This window comes from Camelus dromedarius, chromosome 11, assembly GCF_036321535.1.
Source record: "Camelus dromedarius isolate mCamDro1 chromosome 11, mCamDro1.pat, whole genome shotgun sequence".
Classification (NCBI taxonomy): domain Eukaryota; kingdom Metazoa; phylum Chordata; class Mammalia; order Artiodactyla; family Camelidae; genus Camelus; species Camelus dromedarius.
In genome coordinates this window covers 725,531-746,343 of record NC_087446.1, presented here as the reverse complement: position 1 = coordinate 746,343, position 20,813 = coordinate 725,531, and positions in this window count along the sequence as shown.

The following is a 20,813-nucleotide window of genomic DNA, read 5'->3' as shown; positions in this document are numbered from 1 at the left end:
CCAGCCCCGGGTGTCTCGGGCAGAGAATGGCACCCGCCCCCCCCCCCTCAGGCATATTGTCCATTCACTCTCCATCCTCACTATTAATAGCTTCTCTCGTCAGTGGAGCCGCTATAAATAGCCCCCCAGCCCCTCACACAGGCCCGTTCTGGCGCCTGCTGCCCAGGCACACACAATCACCCACACACGCCTGCACACTGGCCCACTCAGAGCCGCACACCCGGGCACTGAGCCCACGCCTGCCCCGCTCCGTGGCCAGGCAAGCAGAGGGCTGCACAGGGCCCAGCTGCCCTCAGCAGAGGCCATCCCTGCGCCCCTCAGGGGTCCTCCCCGAGCCAGAGCCAGGCAGGGGTGTTGTTTCCATCCCCGTTGCTGCCTCTCCTGTCTCCCCCTGAGGCCACCCAGCCAAGGGGCCTGGAGCAGGCATTCTGGCCCGTGCCCCCTTCTCAGGATGCAGACACACCTGGGCTGCTCCTGGGGGCTGTACTCAGGGGCTTTGGTGCCAGGGGCAGAGACCCTCTGCACCTTAAGCTTTCTCAGCTGGGGAGCGAGCACCATGTGCCCACCTGGGTGCACGCCCAGGGGCTGCTCCCCCAGCCCACCTGGTGGGGGAGCCACCTGGAGGCGGGGCCTGGCCCCTGCTATCCCCTCTCAGGAGACCCAGCCCTGTGTGCACTCAGCGCTGGCTCTCTGCTCCCAGTGCTGCTGGGTCAGGCCCTGAGGCTCACAGGCCCTGCCTTCCCCCAAGGGGTACAGGCTCCACCCAGCCCCCACCCACCCTGACTCCCTGGTTCTCATGGACCCCAAAGCTGGGCTGGCCTCCCACCTGTCCCACGGGGTGGGCACCACTGAATTCCTGTCCTCTGCTTGTCCTAGGGGCCTCATCAAAAGTAGCCATGCCGTGACCCCCATTCCCACAGTGGCAGGATGGCCCCTGACCCGGGGAGCTTCCCCTACAGGACCCTGTGGCTGTTGGTGCCGGTGTCCGGGATGGGGGGCTTGGAGATCACTGTTATTGTGCCAAGAGGAGAAAGAAAACAACCCTGTTTACGGAAAAGGCACGTCCGCTGCTGCTGCTGGCCCGCAGCCTCCCTAGGGGACAGAGGCTCTTTGTTAGGAAAACAGGAAGCGAGGATTTCCAGGACCCGTCGGGCCACCCGCCGGCCACCCGCCTGGCTTCCGCCAATTCTCAGCAGTTTCTGCCCGTCGCCAGCTGCCTGTCTGTCCATCTCCTTGTCTGTACGTCCCTCTGAGCTCCAGGCCCAGAGGCTTGCAGCTTTGGGGCAAAGCTGCTGCCATCCCAGCTCCACAGGTGGGGGTGGGGGGGTAATCACCTAGAGGTGGCTCTTTTCTGCACCGTGTGCCCTGGTCACCCAGGGACAGACACCCAAAAAGCACCCAGGTGCCTGGCTTCGGGCAGAGCTGGAAACACTGACCAGCCAGGCCCTCAGAGTGCTGGAGTCACAGACTCATGTGGAAACCCACCGAGAGGTCAGCCCCACCTGTTAACCCACCATGAGCCAGGAAACACGTGTGTGGGTGGGGGCTTTGTTAGGTCACGACCACCAGGAGCACCCCTGGGGGCAGCCCTGGACCGAAGGCCCAAGGGGCACGGAGAAGGGGGGTGGGGGAACTGGAGGGCTGAGGGGGAGGCTGAGACAGCCTGAGACCCCCTCCTGCCCCCATACCCTGCCCCTCCCCGTCCCAGGCCAGGTGGGATCGTGGGGTCGGCGGTCACCTGGCTACACAGGCCAATGTCCAGCCAGGGGCTCACCAGCTACTCGCTAGCTGTCCCCACCCCAGCATGGGCACATGTGCACGCCTGTGTGCTCACCTGTACATACGCGCACATGCAATCACACGTGTTCTTGCGTACACACATGCACAGGCATAAACACGTGGGCACTGATTGTCAGCACAGTCACCATGTCCCCATGTGCAGGACGTCACCAGCTGCACCCCCCCACCCCTCCCCCAGCCGACATCTGCTAGGGGAGATGGATGAGGCCCAGTTGGCTCCCCCACGTCTTGGGCACTGGCCACGGGCTGGCTTGCGTGGTGGCCCTGCCTGGTGCAGCTGGGAGGTGCCACAGGGTGCCTGGTGCTGGCGGGAGCTGGGCCAGCACTGCCAGGGTGACCGTTCCCCACCCCCACCCAGCAGGAAACCACCTCTCCCCCTGCCTGGGCTTCTCCGATTCTGAGTGGCCCCTGCTTCATGCCCTGTCCGTCCAACTCGGTTGCACCGTGGCCTCAGTCCTGCGGGGTGGGTGCGGGGCAGGCACCGGAAGGCCAAGGGAGCAGTGTCCAGGGGAAGTCAGAGAAAGGAGGTCCAGAGCACAGCAGGCCGGATGGGCCCTGGGGCCCTGGAGCCCTGCTTCTCTGGCGGGTGTCCGATACCCCTGCGGCAACCCAGCGGCCGCCCCTGTGTCTGCCTGTCCTCTCCTCTGTCCCCATGCCCACGTGTGTCCCTGAAGGTGGGCAAAACACAGTGCTGTCCAAAGGGGGATGGCTCTGGCCAGGCCTGGCCGGTCAGCCCCTGTCCCTCCACATCCTGATGTGGCATCGTCCTCAGGCTGCTGGTGGGAGAGCTTGGCCCCCATCAAAGCAGTTCTGAGTTTTCTGCTCTTTCTTTTGTTCAACCATCAATCACAAGGTAAAGGAGCCGAGCTGGCCCATGTCCCACCCTGGACTGGGAGGGGGGACTGAGACCTGGAGAGTGACCCTCCCGAGCTCACAGGCAGCTGGACGCCAGTAACTCCCAGGGCCCCAGTGCTGGGTGTGCAGCGGCTCAGAGGGGCTGTAAGAGCAGGAAGGGAGGCAAGAACTCCCCAACACCCTGACCAAGTGGCCTTCAGCCCAGCTCTGGCCCCGGCACAGGGAGCTCAGTCAGGGCTGAAGGACAGTGTGGGATGCAGAGGACAGCTGGGTCTCCTGGGGCTGAAGACCCCTCCAGGAGACTCTTGCCCTCTGCTGCCCACCTTGGTCTTCGGGGAGTGCCAGGTGCCAGGGAGGCCTGGCGGAGGTGAGGGAGGGGCTGCCTGGGTAGGGAACACTGGGTGGGGGCAAGGCGACAGTCGATGCCAGACCCCGGGCAGTATGGCCTGCCTAGCACAGGGCCAGGCCCGCAAAAGCAGCACGCGGAGCAGAGCTGGTGGGAGGAGTTGGGGGCACATCCGGGGGGACTTGGCTTCTACCCTGGGTCGGGGAGCCAGGCGGGCTGTGTGCAAGGGGCCGTGATCTGACCGAGGTTAAGCAGATCCTTCTGCTGCACGGTGTGGGGGAGGGGCTGCTGTGGAAATCCCACAGCCCGGCTCAAATGTTCCACAGTTCGGGTCAGAGGGCCAGGTTCCGGGCAGGGTCTTTGTCTGGTCCTGCTGCTCGTGGTCTGGGTCCAGTGTCATGGCCCCTGTGTCCAGGCCTCAGTGTGCTGCCATGGGTGTGTCCTCCGCGGGCTGACAGTACACAGCCTGCCGAGGCCCCCTGGAGGAGGCGCCTTGGCCAGACAATGGGGGAGAAAAGCAGGCACCAGGGGCCTGGCTTCAGTGCCTGCTTCAGGGATGCCTCAGCTGGAAGCTCAAGTCAGGGGATTTGTGTGTCCACATGTCCATCTGTCCTTGAGTCCGTATTTCCAAGTGTCTGTATGTCCATGTGCCCGTCTATCCCTCCGCCCGGCCATCTGCAATTCTGAAGACCCATTGGCTCTCCAGAAAGTTTTGTTTAATGGTAAATAAAGGAATAAACCCACTTGTCTGTGCAGTCACTGCCACCCGACCCCACCCCGCGACCTGACCATGGTCCTGAAGTGCGCTCCCAGGAAAGAACTACTTACTTAATGATGACTGAGTGGGCGAGTGACTGAGTGAGAGCGATGTGTTGGTCCAGTCCCCCCTCTGCTCACTGCTCACCCAGTCCAAGCCTCAACCTACCCTCCTGAGCAACAGAGGTGTGTGCAGGAAGGAGAAATGTCCCCAGTGTTGCGAGTGTAGCTTCTGAAGCTAGGCAGCCATTGGACTCCCGCCTAGTGTGGCTGGGCCCAGGCTGGGCTCTGAGGGGTGTGGGGCGGCTCCTCGGGGACTCCTCTGCCCTGGTCCATGGGGTGGGTGATGTGAGGGCCGGTCATCACCCACCAGAGTCCCCAGACTCCGAGTCAGCCTCACCTGCATTCTGGCCAGTTGTCACAGCCGGGGGAGGCAGGGAGGGCCAGCCCCTACGTGGGACCCAGGCTTCCACTGCGCACCCCCAGTGCAGGCCACAGGGGCACCCAAGATGGGGAGGCCGGCCACTCCCACCTGGAAGCAAGCAGGGCAGGGACACCCTTTGAGTGACTGGCAGCTTTTCCTAAAAATCACCCTTGGGCGCCTGCCCCCCAGCCCCCACACCCAGAGCAGAGCCCCGGAAACAGCAGCCCCCTGTGGGCTGGTGAGTGGGTGGGGGCCGTGTGGCTGGAGGGGCTCATGGCCTGTGGCCACCCGACGCCCTAGACCTCCCTGCCTGCAGCCCTGCCCCCCACCCCCTTCCTGCCCCGGGTCTTCAGGAAAGGACCCACAGACATGTCAAGAAGGGAGGTTTTCTCCTTAATGAGGACCCCAGCTTTTGGGACGCTCCGGGTGGTGACTCTTCCCTGACACAGAGTCTGGTCTCCGCAGTCACACTGCCTGCCGCCTCCAACATGGTGGCCACCTGCTCATCTGCTGCCCTCAAGCAGCCCGGCCGTGCTTCTCGCTGTGTGCCCTGGAGAGACTGGCTTCCTTGAGCACCAAGATCTCCGACTCACAGGGCCCAGAGCTGTGGGGACTGGAACACAGGCTCCCCGGGGTGGAGGGACACTGGGAGCGACCACTCCAGCTCCTATCCCTCGGTTCCTGGCACAGCACAACTCAGGTCCCATGCTCCAGCACCCAGGGCCTGCACTGTGACCCTTGCCACCGTGAGGACACTGACATTCCGAGGGTTCTCAATCCTGGGACCTTGCCATGTGAATGCCGGAGCCCTGACACAGCCCTGGAGCAGAGCTGGCCAGTGTGCATGGTCTGTTCCATGGGAGAGCCGTGTCTGGTCCTCTTTCTTGATGGGGACAGAAAACAATGCATTCACCAAACCTGGGGCCTCGGTCCCCTCACCAGAGGCTACAGCATTGCACTCGCCCCCCAAGACACCGCACCCGCAGCCGCCCGGTCACCACCAGGGCCACCCCAGTGACTAAACGGGGAAGAGGTGGAGACCACCGCCTGCACCTCAGGGCTGCAGGGAGACACGTCTCTGTCCCACGCTGGTAGCTCTTCCCTCCTAGGCTGAGCGCCTCGTGCAAGGGGTGTCCCGGTTCAGTGCACCCACCCCGGCTGTGCACTCAGGGACTGGAGAAGTGGCCACTGTGGCCCATGGGTCACCTGCCTTCACAGGACCCGTCACCTGACCCCACGTGCCCCAGCTCTAGCAGGATCATGACGCTCCACCAGGTGCCGATGCCAGCGCAGATCCAACGCTGTGTCCTCTCCCCAGGGCACTGTGCGGGGTCCTGCAGGGCTGTGCCATCCCCTCAGCACGGGCCACTCCTCCAGTTGCTGGGTCACCACGGTGTTGCCCAGTGACGGGCTGGGAGCTGCCAGAGGCTTCAGCTGGAGGTGGAGCTGACCATGGCGAGAGGTCATCAGGGAGCACAGGGCAGAGCAGTGGGAGGACCAGATTTAGTCATCCAGGCCCCTGGCTGCCCTGCCAGGGTGGAGGCAGGGAGGGCTGTGAGGAGGGGCACTGGGGTCTCCCAGGTGAGGCAGGACAGTGACAGGGGCCAGGGGTGGGTGGTGAGCACTGGCAGATTCTGCACACCCTGTGCCTCCCCTCCCCTCCAGGGTGGACCCGGCTGCTCTGGAACCTCCCCGTGGAGAGGCCCACGTGTGCGGAGCTGCAAGAGGCTGGAGCAGTCACAGGGTTCCCACCCTGGCCAACCCTTCCCGTGAGACCACAGCCCCACTCAGCACCATGACGCAGAGGAAATGGCCCTGCCACGCCTGGATTCCAGACCCACAGAGGCCAGGAGACAATGAACCCATGTCGATTTAAGCCATGAGGGTTTGGGGTAATCTGCTACCTGACAAAAGATGACCCACACAGTTGAGGGTGGAGCCAGCTGTGGGTGAGAGAAGCCCAGGGCGCCCAGGAAGGGAAGGGAGCCTGGCTGTCAGGGCCCTTGGCCGGCCGGGCCGGCCTGGAGGGGAGATCCAGACAGGCTTGTCAGATGAGCGGTGAAGCCACAGAGGTCACTGTTGGACCCTGTGGAGGGGTAACATGATGGGGCGGGGGCTGTGAAGGGTGCAGAGGACGGGGAGGTGGGTCAGGGATGGGGAGGGAGGGAGAAGGAGCAGCAGGAGGGCAGCTGGGAGGGTGCTTCTCCCGCCACGTCCAGCTGCCCCAGTGGAAGGGAGTGGCCATGAGAGGGTCCGAGGGGGAAAGAGGCAGGTTGGTGGGGGCCGGGATTCTGGGCCGGGCGAGGAAGAAGGAGAGGGAGGGAGGGAGGGAAGGAGGGGGTGTCTGGGAGTGAAAAGATGCAAACCAAGACCGCCCCGAGCTCCCACTCACGCCCACCAGGATGGGTGTCACCAAAAATCAAAACGTACCAAGCAGTACGTGGCCAAGATGTGGTAAACTTGTACCTTGTGCGCTGCTGAGGGGAATGTGGCTGGTGGAAAACACGGTGGAGATGCCCCAGGATGCTGGGCTTGAGTCCCCTGCGACCCAGGCCCCGTTCTTGGGTGTCGGCTTGAAAGAGCTGAACACGGGGGCTCCGACCGCCATCCACACGCCCAGGTTCGTGGCAGTGTATTCCCAGGACACAAAGGGACCTGTGTGTCCATCACCTGACGAATGCAGAGAGTTTGGTCCACCCAGACAGTGGCCCTTAAAGGAGGGGATCCCGACACAGCATAGCAGATGCTACAATGTAGATGGACCTTGAGGACACTGTGCTGAGCGAAGCAAGCCAGTCACAAAGGGAAAGTACTGCCCGATCGACTCCTACTAGGTGCCTGGAGAAGTCAGATTCAGAGACAGAGAGGAGCGGGTGGGTACCAGGGGCCGGGGGAGCAGGAGTGAGTGCCCAACACGGACCGAGTGTCAGTTTGGGAAGATGAGGAAGTTCTGGAGGAGATGATGGTGATGGTCACACCACAACCTGAATGTACTTAATGCCACTGAGCTGTGCACTTAGTGGGTAAATGGCGAATTTTATATTATGTACATGTTACCATGATGCAAAATAGAAACAGCTGGGTTAGTCTGGTGCAGCGTTTCACTGTTCTGGTAGGAAAAAAACATACACTCCTCTCCCATGAGCTACAGTGTCTGCCGTGAGGGCACGGCTCTCCAGTGACCTCACCCAGCTCGGTACACAGATAAAGGATAACGTTCACGGTGCTGATGTTTAAATTTAATGTTCATTTACAACATTAAATAAATGAATAAAAATAGCACGACAAATCTGTGCACTTTTCTGCCTGTATGTTGCATTTAAGAATTAAAATGTTAAAAAACATATATATATACATATATATATATATATATATATGTATATATATATTTTAAAAGACATTTCCTGAGCATATCTCCCCGTCACCTCCCGTGGCCCCCAGCCCCAGGCCTGAGAACTCAGGGCGGCCCTGGGGCCCCCCGGGGCCACCAGTCAGGTCTTTGATTGGCAGTCTGCACTCTAACAAGCTCCAGGACCTCCCCGAGGGCCCCTCCCGGCTGGTCTGAGTTGAGCTGCCTTTGGTGAGAGGAGAGATGTCGAGTGGCTCACCGCTGCCTGCTTACACTGACTGCATGAGGCCGCATTTCGGAGAGACCAGGGTAAATAACACTAAGTTTAATTTCACCTGTTTCTTGCTGCTTTACTTGAGTTCTTGTTACTTTCGCCTGAATTTGCTGTTTCTTGGGTGGCACTGGTCTAGAAGGCCCCTCCCCTTTTTTTCTTTTTCAAACAGCTCTGAGAGGGCCCGCTGCACAGCCTGGAGCTGGCGGGAGACTGGACCCAGTGCCAGCCCATCCTCCCCTCGGGTCCCCTCCCCACATCTGATCACACCCCAGCAGCCAGGCCCCTCCCTGTCCTGTCAACCTGGGCTTACCTTCACCTGCCCCTCAGCACCCCGCCCCCGCCAGTTCCTCCCCACCTCGGTGTCCCCAGCCCTCCCACTCACCCTGCCCAGGCTACCCCCACCTTCCCACCTCCCCCAACCCAGCCTGGCCAGCTCTGGCCACCTCAAGCCCAACCCAGAAACTGGGGACCACAAATCTGGAAGCCCTGGGGGTCTGTTCAGAATTCCTCTCACCAGCCCCATGGGCCACAGGATGGGGACAAGCGCCCCATTAGTGCAGAGGAGACAAGGCAGCCTGGCCCCGGACAGCTGAGCTGCAGAACCACCACCAGGGTGTAGGGACACAGGGCCTGGACGAGGTCTTCTAACAGATGAGGACGTGTGCTGAGCCGGCTGGGGCTAGGTCCCAGCTTTGTGACCCGGATGGGGCTGCCCCTATGAGTAGCAGGCTGTCTTCAGCTGGGGCCCTGGCATGCGAGGATGCTAAGCTCGGGGTGGCTGTGCGTCCTGATGCAGGCAAGGGGCTGTGTGCCCGCAGTGAGCAGGGGCAGGCCTGCCGGTCTGCGCGAGCGCACACACACACACACACACACACCCCAGCGCGGGAACGCTGGCTTCCTGGGCCCAGCAGCCTTCTAGGGAAGCTATTTGTCATGCAAATGCCCTCAAATGCCCTCTAATGCCCTTTCCTGGGGCCTGTCCCCAACAAGCGGGTTTGAGAGCTGTTGCCTTTCTAGGGTGGGGCTTGGCCCCGCTGGGTCCTGCAGCTGCCTCCCCTGCAGACCCAGACAGCCTGAGGTTTGACTTCCTCTGCAGCCCCCTGCCCAGCCCGACCCCCGCCCTTGGAAGCCCCAGTGCAGCCCCTTCCCTCCCAGCTTCCTGGAGCACGGCTGGCGTGGGAGGGCCAGGCCTATTCTCTTTTCCAGGCTGCCTCCAGGGATGTGAGCTGAGGGGGAGGGGTGCCCAGCAACGTGCCTAATCCCCAGCAGAGCCAGGACGCAGCCCACTCGCTGAGCCGGCCAGGGCTGTTTCCCTGCAGGGCAGGGGTGCCCCTCCCCCACCCCTGCCCATCCTGGGCACAGACTAGGGCGTCTAGGTGGTGGCCGGTGCCGGGGCTGGGTCCCTCTGCTGGGGTCGGTTGGCCTCTGGGTCCATTTGCCACGCGGAGCCAGGATGGCCAGGCCCTGGGACACTGGTTGAATGACAAAGCCCACGGCCCTCCAGGGAGAGACTCCTGTCAGGGCCGGTGGGCCTCAAATGCCGGGCCCTGGTGGAGCAGGGAGCCGCGGGAAGCCCGGTGGACAGGGCAGCTCTGGCCGCTGGCACGTGCCCTGCGCCTGCTGCGCGCTCCCCGCTGCCCCGCGCCGTGACCCGCCTGTCCCGGGACGCCGTGTGAGGCAGGAACAGGGTGTGGGTCTGCTCAGGGCGCCGGGCAGCGGGCGGCGGCCGCGCACCGCCAGACCAGAGCCCGTTGTGTCCCCAGGAGCCCCTGCCGCGACCCCCACTTCCCTCTGCTCCGGCCCCACACCGCGATCCCGTCCCCACCATCCCTGGCCCCAGTCGCCTAGCACCCACTGGTCTGTCCAGCCCCACCCATCACCCATCCCTTCGCCCCAGCCTCTCCCCTGCTCCGCCCCCGCTACACCGCCCCGCCTCTAGCCCGGCCCCCTAGTGCCCCGCCACCACCCCGCAACGCCCAACAGCCCACCGGCCCCCCCTCCCCCCTGCAGTCCCTGCCTTTATCACCCGCTGCCCTCTGGACCGGAGACCCGGGCATCACAGTCGCCAGAACAGACTCCGTGCTACTCCCGCTCCCCTCCTTGTCCAGCCCGGGCTGGGCGTCCCCCAGGACCCGGGACACTCCCACCAACCACTCCAGGCCTGCGTCAGGGTCCGGAGAGCAGAGCCCCTCAGGCTGCAGGGGACCAACTTTTCATCTGAGGGGGCCTGAGAATAGTGTAGGCCTGGGTTGCTGGAGAGTCCTGGGGACAGGTGCAGGCCATGGGCACTGGCCACACTGCTGCCCGGAGCCATGGTGGTCCAGCTACACTGGCTGGTGGGAAGCCTGTGGGTGACGGGCATCTGGGCTGCTGGACTTTCCAGGGGAGAGGGCACTCCGGGCTGCAGGTCACAAAGGACACAGGCCACAGATCAGGGCACATGGGTCCACATGGGCCCTTTGAGGTCCTGACTCAGCACCCACGTGGGTCAGGGCACATGGCACCAAGGCATCCTTGCACACAGGCACACATGGCTTGCAGGTATCTTGGCCATCCATGCGCATGCCTGGCCCCAGCACAGCCACAGGTTCCATCCCTGCCGACACAGACGCCCACACCTCTCCAGCCCTGCAGGCTGGTGTAGGGGCTCACACAGAGGGCTCTCCCAGTGCCCCTTGGACAAACTGCAGGGCAGGGAGTCAGAAGAGGCTGAGAGGGTCGCCCGTGGGCAAGGGTGACCAGGACGGCTCCAGTGACAAGTGGGGGTGGGTGTCCCCATCAACCGCAGGGGAGCCTGAAGAACAAGGTAGACATGGGGCTGGTCTGAGCTGTGGGGCTGATGAGGAGCTGAGGGGTGACCTCGCACAGGCACCCGGCCAGGCCTGCTCCCCAGGGAGCCTCGGGGCTGCGGAAGCCCATTCCATGCCCTGGCTGCTGAGAGACAAGGCAGTGGAGAGCCTGAGGGCACAGCCAGTGTGTGCCACTGGTAGGAGGGCCCTGGGTGGCTCAAGGAGGGAGGGGTGGCCATGTCTCCACAGCCTCTTCCTGCTCCCCACCTTTACCCTAGCTGTGAGGCCCCTCTCTGTGCCCAGTCTAGCAAGGGCCTGGGGTGGGCGGTACTGCCCAGCTCATGGAGTCTGGGGCAGGCGAGGGGGAGGACAGTATCCTTGCAGGCTTGGCCTACACAGGCCAAGAACTGGCCATGTGGAACCGGTCTGACCAGGTATGTGCACGCGCATATGTGTGTGTGTGTGTGTGTGGGCTGGGACCTGGCCAAGAGGCAGGTGGAACAGAGGCCACAGCTTGCATCATGGGCATCACGGGCATCACCCTGGGGCACCTGCCCAGCGGCCCAGCCTTGAAGGAGTGGAGGATGGGCAAGTGGGCGTCGGCTCCACACCCTTCACTCCTCAGAGACGGCAGAGACAGGGACAGGGACAGGGACAGGGGAGGCCAAGTTTGGCCTGGGGCCTGGCTACCGGTGGTGCCAAGACCCAGCTCCACAGCCCCCTTCCCAGTTCTGCCCACCCCACGCTCAGCCCAAGGGCAGTCTGGCCAGTGCCCTCCAGAGCCCTTGAACTTACTGAGGGCAGGGCCAGTCTCGGTGTGCTGGGCAGACGGGGCTGCCCTGCTCTGGCGAGCCTGGGGCCACAGTGGCCAGGTCAGCTGAAGGGTCCCCACACTGCCTCACTGAGCAGCTCCAGGTCCAGGCAGGCAGCTGAGCCAGTCACCTCTGCTGGGTCCCTGGTGTCCTGGCAGGTGGGACTTCAAGAGGGCAGACCCTCCACTAAGGCCCTCTGGCCACTGCTCTGCCCAGTTCGCCTCCTGCCCCCGCTGTGGGCTCCTACCCACCGGCTCTGCTCCCCTCAGGCCTCACTACACCAAGACCCAGCACTCTTGGCCTGGGTCCACCCCTTAAACAGGGAACAGCCCTCAGCCAGTTGTGAGGATGCCCCTGTCCCTCCTGCCGGGCCTCTGGGCCTGGACTGGCCTTGGGTTCCGCACCACCCACCCCAGCTCCCTACCTCTCCCCACCAGCCCCTGTCCTGGTGACCCCCTGCCCTTGGTTTTCTAGCCTGTGAGCTGGGCAGCACTGCCCAACCCAGGCTGGCAGCTGGGGCCTAGCCAGTTTCCTGCACCCCGAACCTCCATTTCCCCACCTGTAAATGAAGATCAGGAGGACCGCGTGCCCCGCCCCTATGGGCAAGTCCCCACCCCCTGGGGAGCAGGCTCTCCCCTCTCCTCTGTCTGTCCTCCCCCTGGTCCCCCTCAGAGATGCCAGTAACTGGATCCCGGAGCTGCACCGACAGCCCCCAGGCCGGAGCTAGTCCCTGCGGCTGCCCCCAGAGCCAGTTCCGGACTGCACATGCTCCGTCAGTTGCCCAGTCTGGCCCAGCCCAGGGCTCTGACCCTTCAGAAGAGGCAGCCGGGGGGCCAGTGTATGTCAGCACCTAGAGGGGGAGAGCGGTTGGCAGAGGGGTCCCGTGCTGCCAGGGTGGGAGAGGTGGGAGCGGGTCACTTGGAGCTGGGAGGTGCCCACCTCTGCCCACCAGGCACCTCCCGCCCCCGGCACCTGCCCCTGCAGCCCCATCTTGCAGCTGCGAGGACTGAGATCCGGAAGCTCTGCCTTCTCTCCTCAGTCAAGAGGGAGCCATGGAGAGGTTCTGAGCAAGGGAGTGGTGTGCTTTGAGCAGAAGGAGGCTCCGGACAGATGCTGCATCGGAGGGAATGGAGAGGTGGAAGGGCCTGGGGGCTGGACTGGGGGGTCCCGGTGTGGGGCAGGAGGGAGATCAGGGCCAGGACAGCAGTGGGGCCCTGTGTCAGCTCGTTCTCCTGCCTGCTGAGTGACCCCAGAGCAGCGGACTCGCCCACCTGGGAGGGACTCCAGGGCCGGGCCGAAACCCCACAGTGGCACGTCCCAGAAACCGTGTGTCAGCATCTCCCCTCCTGCCCAGGCTGCCAGTAAAGCCACTCAGGGCACACCCAGATGGGGGTGGTGGAGACAGAGGTGGCGGGTGAGGGGCAGAGGGCTGGTGTGGGGCGTGCCCATGGGGCCGGGGGCTAGGAGAGGAATGGGGGGCCAGGCTAGCACAGATACAGGGAGAGCAAAGGTGGAGGCCCCCTGGCCTGGCCAGGGAGGGGGGCACCTGCAGCCTCTTATCAGATCCAGCACCAGCAGTGCGGGTGGTGGCTGAAGGCCCCGCTTCACAGCTAGGAAGCCCTGGGGTCCCAGCCCCACAAGGGGCTGGGCTGCTTTGCTGTTGACCAAGGAGCTACTAGGGCAGCGGCCCTGGACGTGCTGGCACAACTCACTCGGGGCCTCTGTCCTGAGCCTGGCCAGACCCCGGGGTGGCACCGCTAAAGAGGCAGAGGGCGCTGGCACAGGGCCCTGGCAGCGATACACCCCCACCCAGCCCATGGTGGGGGGGGGGCACGCTCTGCGGCTGGCTGTGAGGGAACTGTCCCCCCGGGAACCAGGGCCCAGCTGGCAGGAGAGTGACCTGTGTCCTGTACCCTCAGGGCCCAGTGGGGAGGTCAGAGTAGGGGGCGGAAGCCGGCCTGGCCCCGAGCAGCAGGGAGCAGGAGGTGCTGGTGGCTCGGGAAGGAAATTTCCTGGGGGCGGGGAACTGAGAGTAAGAGCGCAGGCTGCCCCCTGTTCTCCCCACCGCCCTGTGATGGCGCAGCCGCAGCCACTCTGCCCACCGGCGGCACTGCTGGCCGCCTTCTCCCCGCAGGCAGCCCAGGGACGAGCCCACTGCGAGGGCGGGGGTGAGGGCAGGCTTCGAGGCGCCCTCCCTGGTGTGCTTCTGCCTCCACTCTCTCACCTTCACCCTTCACTGCTGTCCCCTGCCCTGGTCACCCACCCTCAGGACCTGGCCTCCTGCACGGCCGTGTCCACCTCCGTATGCAGCCTGGCCTCCTCCTGGTCTTCCTAGGGAGTGCCCCCCCCCCAGCTGCTCTGAAGAGAAATGGCTCTGACCCTGGAGTGGGGCACTCATGCCCGCAGTGGGCAAGGCCCACAGGGGTTTGTGAGGTCCTGTCCCCAACCCCACTGTGGGGTGCGGGTAGGGCAGGCGAGATGGCCTCTTCTGGGCATCTGGACAGTGGGAAGGTTGGCCAGATCCCGGGTCTCCAGCCATTGGCCATACCCAGGTGCAGCTCGCTGATCTCCATTCTCCAGTGGGTGGGAAGGCTTCACCTTCACCCCTTGGGGAGGAGGGTACCCATGCTGCAAGCCAGGAGGCTGCCTGGTGGTGGTGCCTGACCAGGCTTGGGAGGAGAGGGAAGGCAGTACCAGAGGGGCACAGGCACGGAGGGACAGCTGCATGAATGTGTCTGTCGCGTGTGTCTGCACGCCACCTACCCAGTCTGCACGGGCCAGCTGGCTGCGTGCGCGCACACCTGCGTGCTCACCTGTGAACAGGTGTGTTGCTGCCTGGGCTCTGACCCCGGCTGACTAGCCGCTGGGCCCCTCCTCACTCCTGGGCCCTGGAACATCCACGGCACCACCGCCTCTTCCAGGAAGCTGGTGGGAGTGAGCAAGGGGCGTTGAGGGAGGAGCTGGGCGAGAGTCGGGCCGTCGCCTCGACAGAGGCCCAGTCAGCTTCTGGGCTGGCGGGGGCCTCTCCCCACCGCCTACCCCCTCTCCCTCTGCGACCTGTCACTTCCCGGGAACAAGGAAAGGGCCCTGAGGCTGGCGACAAGCCACTTCTACTGAACTGCATGCTCTCCCCAGGTCACTCAGGGCCTGGGGGTCAGAGCGCAGGGGGAACCCTGGGCAGAGACAGGGTCAGAGCAGGGCTCCCCTGGGACCTCGGTGGGCCCTTGGACTCCCCCAGCCCTTGTTAGGGCCTACACTCAGGGTGCTGGCCCAGAGCTGCGGCAGCTGCAGCTGGCCCTGAATCCCTCCTCCTGTAGCTGCTTTGACGCCTCCCACCCCCCAGGACACTGTGAGCCAGAACGGGGTGTCGCCAGACTCCGCTCTCCCTCCCTCACGGGACTGGCGAGCAACAACTGGGTACTGACATCCTCCAATGGGCACCACTCCGCCCCTGCTGCGTCCCGGAACCTGCATGCCCAGGTGCCTCTCAGTGCCCCACGCAGGCTGGCCCTGGGGAGGCTCCCGGGAGCCAGACCTGGTCTTTCCAGCAAAAGCCACAGCGAGGAGAGTCTGGAAAGCAACACGGGCTGGAGGGGAGCCCGGCCTCCCAGACTCTTGTGGCAGGCTTGCCCCTGCCCTGGCCTGGCTCCACATCCACCAGGGTCCAGCCCCTCCCGCAGGCCTGGGTCCACTCCCGGCAGGCACAGATGGAGAGGGTAGGCTGAGGCACAGGTCCAGGGAGCTTCCTGCACCGCATGTGCCTCCAGGGTAGGAGCGCCATGAAGACCGCCCTCACCGGTGCAGTTCCTGCCCTTCTCCCAACGGCAGAAGTTGGGGCCACGTTGTGTCTTCCTTGGGACTCGCGGAACCCCCCACCCCGATGCCCGGGTGTAGGGGGCTCTCTCCCAGCTTTCTAATTCTGAACCATTAAAGAAGGGGACCCACGGGGACTGAGGCACCCAGGCTCTTGGGCTCTAAGCTGCGTGGGTGCTGCCTGGGGCTGGCAGGGAGGGGCCAGGTCTAGCCTGACCTGAAACCGTCATGTGTTCCGCCCTGCTTGTTTCCAAGCCTGATCTGTTCTTGGGCAGGGCTCATGTCCTGGCAGCAACACTCTCCTACCTGCCTGGCCAGGCCAGTTGCCACCCACAGGCTGGTCCTTCCTCTGAGGCCCCCGCATCCCTCTCCTCATTCCCCCACCGGCCACTGCTCTCCCTGTGACGTGGTGTGAAAGCAATGCCTACCAAGGATGGAGCAGGGTGCCTGAGAGTGCTGAGCACAGGGCGGGTGTGCAGCAGGTGCCCGCTAAGTGCGTGTCCCCAAGGCCATCACTGTGTCCTGACCCCATGTGACCAGCCCCTGCAGTCGGCTCTGGAGATCCTGGGGGTGCGTCTGTAGGAACAGTTCCTCCACGGCCTGAGTGTGGTCTGAGCACAGCCCAGACCAGCCCTGGGATGAATGAAACCCTCCCAAGATGTCATCCCCGCTGCAGGCCCTGGGCCCCCAGGTCCCCGAGGCTCCTCGGACTCAGGTCAGCAGTCCCTTCCCCTCCGCAGGGGCCTTGTGACTGGCTCCAAACTGCAAATTCCGCCCCGCAACCCTTGACCTGCTGTGGTTCCCACCTGGCTGAGTGTCCCCCATGCCCTTCCCATTCTGGTTCATCCTCAGAGACTCAGCTGGACTGGGCCTCCTCCTACAGGAAGCCCCCACGTGGGACCCACTGCCTGCCTGGCTCCTGGACCCAGCCCATGGGAGCTCCATGCAAATCAGAGGCAAACACAGGCAGGCTGCCCCAGCTTCCGGCTCCTCGGGGATCCCCCTCCGAGGCCCCTTCTGTGTCTCATCCTTGTCTGCAGCCTGGGGGCTGGAGCAGAGGGGTGAGGAGCCTGTCCGGCCTGAGCACCAAACGCAGACCGCTTGATTCTCCCTGGCTGGGGTCTTAGAGGCTGCACCTGCTCCTGGGGTCGGGGCACAGGGCTCCTAAGCCTCTGGGGTGAGCCGGAGGTGCACATGGGGCAGCCCTCACCCAGTCCTGTCCAGGCGTGGCTCCTTGACCTTGAGGGTCTTGGCGCAGAGAAGGTGGAGCTGCTGGAGTCTGCTGGGCCCCACCCCCAGCACCCTCATCCCAGGAAGCCCCTGGACTTGACCTTTGAAATCTGGAGTCTATGCCCACAACACAGCTAGAACCTCCACAGCCACATTTATTAGGCACCTATACTGTGTGCTCTGAGAAGCATGTCACAGACATCTAATTGGATCCTCTCCCTGGTCCTGCACAGAGGTGATCAGAGTCCCCATGAGGGGGAGACCCAGGCAGGGGGTAGGGTGAGAGGTGTGAGACCCCAAGAAAGCGGCCAGGGAGCTGGTCCAGTGCAAAGGCTGTGCCTGCTGTCCAGTGGTGGCCTGGGACTGCGGCTCAGGGGAGAGGAGCCCCATGGGCCCAGGGTGATCTCCACTGGGTAGCCACTGCTCCCACCACTGCCACCCCCAAGGCTGGGTTGGGAGCTCCAGCCCAGCTGCCTTTGGGGTCGGGGTGCTGGGAACCCAGCCTCGCTCTGAGTTAGGCCTGGGTGCATCCACAGTGTCACCTCTGGTTTTCCAGGGCTCCCGGGCCAAGAGTCCAGGTGTCTGCGGCCAGTCCGCGGACGGCTCATTGGCTAAATTCTGTACAGGGGCAGCAGGTGGGGTGCCAAGAGAGAACGTGCCCTTGAACTTGGGCCAGCCTGGCCTTGGGTCAGGCCAGGCTGGGGTTTCCTGGGCAGGGAGACCAGAGTTCCCCCAGGCCTCCGCCCACCGGCTCCCACTGATTCCCGCTCCACCCCAGTCCAGGCCCTATCCGGCTTGCCTTCGGGGAACATTGCAAAACCCTGGCTCAGCAATGCTGGCTCCCCTCCCCGGCGGGTGAGAGGCCAAGGCGGAGGCGAGGCCTGTGGAGGCCAGAGGGAAGGCCTCGCCCTCCCTCGGCCAGGGCAGTGGCCCTATGCAGGGGCTGAGGGGGTACGAGGGTGCGCATACCATGCTGCTCGCAAGCCAGGCCAGGCTCCCAGAGCCCAGTTTGTGGTCAGGGTTGCGGTGGTGCAGGTAGATAGAAGCTGGGCTCCATCAAGCTGGGCCACGGGGGCAGGGCAGGGGGCAGGGCAGGGGGCAGGCCCAGATGGGCCAGGGGTTCCTGCAGTGGGAATGGAGGCCAGATGGGGCTCAGGGGGATGGCTGTGACTGTGGAGCGAGTCACTGGGACTGACCCTGGTGGCCCAGGGCAGCCCTGGAGGATGGGAGGCGTGGCAAAGTGATAAGCTGATGATGGCTGAGGGAGCACAGAGAGGGGCCGAGGGAAGGGCAGGGAGGCATGGTCTTGGTTGAGGTACCTGGAGAGGGTCAGGGCGGGCAAGATGAGCAAACCCGTGGGACCTCCAGGGGCAGCTGGAAGGGGGCCAACTGAGGAAGCCTTGGTTGTTGATATGGGGCTGAGGTGAACAAGGGGGATGAGGGCCGGTCCCCCGAGCTCCCTGGCTGGGATGCCCCAGCTCTGTGGCATGTTGATAAGTGTGTGATGCTCTGCATGTATGCGTGTGTGTGTGTGTGTGTGTGTGTGTGTGTGTGTGTGTGTGTGTGTGTGTGTGTAGTGAGGGGACAGTGCGAGTGGAGACCCAGGCTATTTGTCCTTTACCCATCCCTTCCTCCCTAATCTGAGGACAGCCTGGCTCCAGTCACCATGACAACAGTGCACCCCTTCTGCTGGGTGCCGGAGAGTGACCTAGTGGTGCTGGCTGTGCTGGGCCCAGGTGGACTGTTTCCAGGGCGAAGGGAGGGGGTGTGCCCCCTCTGGTAGGATCCAAGCTGCTCTCCCCACTCAGGAAACACATGCCTTGAGAGAATGGGGACTTGAAGAGGCACCTAGCCCTGGTCTGAGGCTGTCCCGCTCAGCAGGATGGCCAAGTAGGTGGAGGTGCTCACCCCGCGCTGGCCCCAGCCTCCGGCACACTTGGGGTGGGGGAGGGCAAGAGACAGGGCCTGGCTCTCTGCGGTCAGTGAGGCAGCCCGGCGCCTCAGCCCCAGCCGAGCCCTCCTGCTGGTGGCCTCTCCCTGCCGGAGAGGCCCCTGCTCTGCTGCTCGGGAAGTTGCTGACCTGGGGCTGGCCTGCCTGTGGGGCTCAGAGCTATTTTTAAGGCCCACCGGATGGGCCTTCCAGGAACCAGGAAAAAACAGGCAAGGCTTGGCCTCCTGCACTGCTGGGGATGTGGCTGGAGTCAGGGGTGTGGACCAGACCTGCAGGGAAGGGGTGGCCTGGGGTCACTTACCAAGGGCCATGCCTAGGGCAGAAGGGCAAAAGGCCTTTGAGTCTCAGGTTTGGATTTGCTTCCCTGCATGAGGAGGGTGGGGGGCTCCACCGCCAGGAGAACCCCTCAGAGCCTTGGTTTGCCAAGCTGAGAAATGGGCTGAATCACATCTATCTGTAGGGTGGGGACAGGGTGAGGCTTGAATAGTGCTTGAGGAGACATAGGCTCCATGTGGTCTCACAAGTGGAGATTCCCAGCCCCCTGCCCCAGCCCACTCTTTGGGCCAGACTGGGCCTGAAAGAGGCCCCCACTGCAGAAGGACAGCCCCTGGTGAGGGGGTCTGGGTCCCTTCTGACCCTCAGGGAGCTCACAGTCCACGCAGGACACACACACACACAACACATCTGTAACACACACCAGAGTCTGAGAGAGATGAAGGCCCTGAGGCAACCCCCACCTCAGAAAAGCAGCTGCCTCCTGCTCTGCTCTCCACCCCTGGACCAGGCCAGGGAACCCTCCCCACTCCCAGAGCCCTCTAGAAGCTCAGCCCACCTTCAGGGCTAGCGGTGGAAGGACAATGGCCTCACCCAGTTCTCAAGGAGATGGCACACTGTTCTGAGGTTGGGGGGGACTCCAGGTCTGGATCAAGACTCTGCAGCTGCTGGGTGCAGGATGCGGGCCTCCCAAGGCTGACTCCTAAGGCCAGGGAAGGCGGGCACACAGGCCAGGACACCTGGGGAGGACTGGCCTGGAAGGCCACACAGAGGCCTAGGGGGCTGGGGGTCCACTGGGGAGGCCACCAGGGACCTCAGCCCCCTCGGCTGAGTTGGATCTGCCCTCAGAACCACATATTGACGCCCAGACCCAGACCACGCTCCAGCACTCCCACCCTCCCTAGCCCCTAGACGGGCTGTGGGTCCAGGAATCCAAGGAGGAAGGCTCTGAGGACCATCCACTGGTCTTCTGGAAGACCCCACAAGAGAGCAGCGGTCCCTGGATTCCACCGAAGAGGCAGGCATCCTACCTTGGATCTGACCCTGAGGCGCCTGTCCTGGCCTGGGGCCCATGGTTAACCCTCAGCCCTAGCCGTGGCTCATGGGCCCACACACAGGAGAGTGGTGGACAGAGCGCCAGGAAGACAAGAACCTTAGAGCTGTACAATGGAGGGTTTGCTCTCTGTCCTGGGACAGGGATGGTGGCAGGAAGGGCTGTGACCTGGCGGAGGCTGGGTGTGCTGAGGAAGTCAACAGGCTGACTAGAGACCCCGAGGCAATGCTTGGATGAGATCACACCTGAAGGTGACCCCAGATGGGCCCAGGGACGTGGCTGCAAAGGTCAGATCTCAGTCTGGGCCCCCAGGGATGACAGGGAGCTCCTGCAACGCCAGAAAGACCAGCACCTTGGCCTCCTGGCTCCTCCAACCCTCAACCCTCTCTGGGATGGCTGTGGGAAGCAGTGAATGTCTTGGGTTCAGCCACTGGGGCTAGCAGACGGCTGCTCACTCGAGTCCTGAACTGTTTAGGCCAGTGACCTTGGGCTGAGGTCGGCAAGCAACCAGAGGTGTTAGATGAGTCTGTGCAGTACAGAACGCAGACGACCGGATCAGGTCCACAGCAAGGTCGTGAAGACCTGGGTTGGCTCGGGCCCTAGCAGTGACGGTCAAGGTGGGCTCCCAAGTAGAGGCGTACAGCAGCTGGGCATGGAGGACAGCTGGGTGAGTGGCGAGTAGGGGAGGGCGCTCTAGGCACGGGGACAGCAGGGCAAAGGTTCCAGGGCGGGAGGCATGGTCAGGGAGGGCCCTTGGGCTGCGGGCTTGAGGTCAAGCCAGGGTCAGAACCGCCGGCTGGGGTGGGCAGGGTGGAGTCCCAACCCACACAGGGGCTGCGTGTCCTGCGGCTGCCGCCGAGCGGGGACCCCAGGGAGCCGCGCGCCCGCGGCGCCAAGCTACTCGCGCTCGGGGGTGCACGGACTGCCCAGGAGACACGCGCACGGCCCGGAGCGGCGGGGCACGTCTTCTACACCCCACCGCTCCCCAGGACACCGCCGCCACGTTCACCGCCCGGCTGCTCGCGCCCGACCGGTGTAGCGGGTGACCTTCTTGCCGCGGCCTGGGGCGGGGCCTACCAGACCCCGC